Below are 4,153 nucleotides of genomic sequence, written 5' to 3'. Positions count from 1 at the left end.
TTCTTGCAGAAAATATTAGCTTCACACCTTCCTTTATGCCAAGTGTTTTTATCTTTTTTGTCAGTGAATATGATGTATGTATTTGAAGCTTAAAGTACTTTTCATACATCTCTCTTTTCTCTGGGTTCTATAGTCATACGCAGCAAGAAGTTGGGTAATTTTGTATAGGGTGAAAAACCCCCAACAAGAATTAATTTTTCAAAGGATTGACTTTAGTGAACAACTGTTGTAAATGCATGTCCAGCAAAAACATTACAGTTTATTAATCTGTTATCCTCTGTGGATTTGTAATTTAAACCTCAAGGCTTCTTTTCCACTGGATTTTTTTTTTTTTTTTTTTTTTTTTGAGAGCCAATGAGATATTGTTTTGTTTTTCCCTTCTGAGAAAAGGACCACATTGTTAGCTGTTTTAGGGTAAAGTTCCAAAACAATTCATGGCAGGTACATGTACTAACCCAAACAACAACATTTAATATTAATTCATCAAGATGATGTGTATAAGGAAGCAGAGTATGGAAACATATCTTGAAAGTTCTACCTACATTAAGCACCATTTTGGAAACGTAGCACAGAATACTCTTTCAAAAGAAGGAAACATCATATTCCATGTTTTCCTCCATATTAAAAGAATTAAGTTCTAAAGCTTCTCAAAACTAGCAAACTATGATGCATGGCTACATTTGCCTGCCATAGGTTACCATTCTGCATGAGCAGCATATCATCTTCCACCCTTAGCGAACACTGCATTACCACTGACCATTCCATGCATGTTCAATTATCTTCTTACTGCATAAAACCAAAATGAAAGCAAATCCAAACAGCATTAGGGTTTCGTGTATTTTTTCAGAAAATGAAGCTGATATGACTTTCCCAGATGAAATTGTAGCCAATAATTTTACAGTATAATACTGTTTACAACAGGTTTAGCAATTGCATTGCATTTGCTCTTCAATGGATTAAGCTAAATGACCAACCATAGATTAAGTTTTTTAATTCAACTTGTTCAGGAAGGACTGGAAAACATTCCAGGATTTTTCATCATAGTACCTCTTGAACATAGAAACCTGTTATAAATAATTATGAAAACACACACTATGGACTGTACTGACTTTCTCTTTGTTAGGTTTATGTTTATGTGGGTAGTCAGGAGGGCTATGTACAAAAAGAAGACACTGGAAGCATTTCCTGCATGCCTGATCTTTCCCTGAATCTCCTAATTCAGTGCCACTCTCAAGTTCTCTCCAGAGAACTTTGTTGGAGTCCTGAGACAACTGCTTTAAAATCTATGGGTAGCAAATGTGAGTATTGGAGCATTTTTAGCACTTGTTGACTGAGCACTTTTTCACTGCTTTTGAAATAATATAATCCATGTTAAAGTTTCCAAAGTTTGTGTGTAAATTACTTTCATTAACGATAAGGTAAATCTTCCACTTGTGCAATTATTCATTCTGAAAAAGGCAGATCCAGAGAGACAAGGGACGAATTCTTAGGGAAATGTATAGCTAGGATCACCTCTCCTTCAGCAAATGTCAGTGAAGGAAAAGGTTCAGTGTCCAACCCTGGAAGAGAAGGGCCAACTTTGCTCTCACAGATACTACTGTAGAGCTGGAGACAATCCAACCCAACCAAAGTGGAGAGCACCTGATGGTAGGCTTACCAAGGCTCAAGTGTTTAATGGAACCATACATGCATACATTAACACCATCACAAATAAAACAGTGTATCATGTTATGCAGCAAGTAGGTTTAGTGCTATTTCACAGTTTGTGCTTTGGATTCTACTTGCAGTGAAATCAAACCTCCAGCTGATTCAGAAGATCTGTTTGCTTTTGCAATAGTGTTTATCTATTTGCTTAAAGAATTCTTTCACATGGTCTCTAGACAAGGGAGTTAATACTTTAGTCATGTGTCACTATATCTTCAGCTAAAATGCTTACTGCTGGTGCATTCCTGCTTCATTTTGCATAAATTGACATCATATACTGAAAGAGAAAGGGGGCCAATGTGCTTCTCAGAAAGCAAGTAGTCGTGAGACTTTACCTACCACTACAGATATGCACACACATACACACGTACACACATGCACACACACATACACACATGCACACAAAAAATAGGAAAAACGACTCAGCAATTGCAAGAGTCACAATTTACCATGGAAGCCTCTACTTAATATTCCGCTTGATCTGCCAAGTTTATAGCCTGGCAAATCTGAATACAAATGTCGATGCAAATGAGGATTCATTATTCTTACATCGTCTTTGTGTTGAAGCTTAATGTAACTTGGTTCCTGTGGTTGCTCAGGGAATGTAGATTGCAAGACAGGATGAAAAAAAAAAAAAAAGCGACAAAAAACAGAGAAGCAAATAGGGGAAAGAAAAGTAACAGAAATGGAAATAAATGGAAAAAAAATATGCTAAGGTTTCAGACTAGCAAAATATCAAACTAGTACATTACATTCTTCCCCTATTTTCTTGTATAAGGTACGTTTGCTTACCATTATCAGCAGAGAAGGAGTTAACTAACCAAGACCAGTCTCCACAGAGTCAAAACATAACAATCCTCCTTTTACTGATCATACAATATTGTGCCCATTGTAAAGTCAGTGCCCCATTTATCTGAAAATTTCAACATTCTTTCGTAATTATAGAGCTCATCGGCTGGTAGAACCTGTACATTTAGATCTGTAAGAAGATTATAAATGAATTTAAAACCACCCCACCAGTTCTGCTTCTTTCATTATAAATTACTGCTGAATAATTCAGAAACATGTTAAGAAAACTACAGTACGATTAATAAACTACACAATGAAAATCACAATAGTTTAAATCATACATTTATTGTCCCATTTATAGCCCATCACAAGCAAGGGTTGAAAAACACCAAATTAGAGAAAACATGAAATGCTGCAAAATTATAATTAGATCCTCGGTGCCACAGTACATTGTTCTGATGAATCTTTTGTACGGCTAGCTTATGCTTACATATAAATACCTTCTCAGTAAATAAAAATGTACTGTAGGCTTGACTTTTAGAGAAGCTGTAAAGCTTAGCATATGCGATGATCCCAAAGTCAATGCTGTAAGGCTTGCTTCTTCATCCATAAATAAAGCACATTTGCATCCATTCAGTCAAATTAGCTCCATATAAAAAGGTGGTTATAATTAGCTCCTCTTTCAGGTTCACGGTTAAAACTCAAGCGTGCCTGCTGTCTTGATTAAATCCACCATCGTCTTCCAATAGCTAGTGCTAATTCTTCCAAGGAAATATTCAGTTGAGGTGTTATTTTATTCTGCACTGCTGTTAGTTGTCTAATTTACGCCAAGTCCCTGCAGTGCTTTCCTTAAGCCATCCTCTTTGTCTTGCCTTTGAAATTTACCAAATCTTACAAGAAATCAATACTTAATTGATTATTCACTTTTCTGCAGCTTCAAACAGCAAGCACGCATAAGATCCTGGAGTAGTCACCCGATTTCCAATGCAGGAGGTTGCTTGGTGGCAGGGATCTGCAAGTATCCAACAGCAGGCATTCCACAGAGCTGTGCAGTGGCGTACAGTGCCAGCATCCAATAAAGAAAACGAAGATACTCTAACGAAGCAGGAAAAGTTCCCATGTGAGACAGATCCATATCAATGCTTTAAATAAAAAGCAGAGGCTCTGGCTTTCGGGTAGAAGAGCACCATTCTCTTTGCAGCTATCCCTCTGTTTTTTGCTTACCCTCTTCCCATGGCACTGAAGTAGAATATCCAAAGTGCCACCGAACTCAGAGAACTCCACGCCGGAACGGGGGTGAGGCTCGTGCTGTACCTCTGACATAGAATAAGGATGGCAAGCACGTAACATTACGAAATGTAGGACAAATTCAAGAGAGAGAGAGAGAGGGAGAGCAAGAGACAGATGGCGGATCTGGCTAGGAGCCAAAGCCAGTGAAATGAATTACATTGCTGAATAACTGTACACCATTGATTCTGCCACTTGTTGCTGCATGGCAAAAAAGGGCCCTGACGTTGGCAGGAATCTCCTCGCATGTCACGCGTGCCGCAGACAACTTTTCACACGTAACTCACCGCACTGACAACGACACGCTACGGCAGGGAGCATCGTGTGTGTGTGTGTGTGTGTGTGTGAGTGTGTGCATGCGTGTGTGTGTGTG

The 4,153-nt window shown here is 38.2% G+C and overlaps 1 long non-coding RNA gene across 1 annotated transcript; it reads right to left on the bottom strand.

The window, feature by feature from the left end:
- Positions 1–2,818: 2,818 nt before the first annotated feature.
- On the bottom strand, positions 2,819–3,777 carry LOC141954467 (uncharacterized). Its single transcript, XR_012632191.1, has 2 exons — positions 3,718–3,777; positions 2,819–3,588 (listed from the first exon to the last, which is right to left on the bottom strand). It is a non-coding gene; the product is annotated as an uncharacterized LOC141954467 (long non-coding RNA).
- Positions 3,778–4,153: the final 376 nt, after the last annotated feature.

The sequence above is a fragment of the Strix uralensis genome, chromosome 1 (assembly GCF_047716275.1).
Source record: "Strix uralensis isolate ZFMK-TIS-50842 chromosome 1, bStrUra1, whole genome shotgun sequence".
NCBI lineage: Eukaryota > Metazoa > Chordata > Aves > Strigiformes > Strigidae > Strix > Strix uralensis.
Note: the sequence above shows the minus strand (reverse complement) of the source record. Positions and strands in the feature narration are given on the sequence as shown.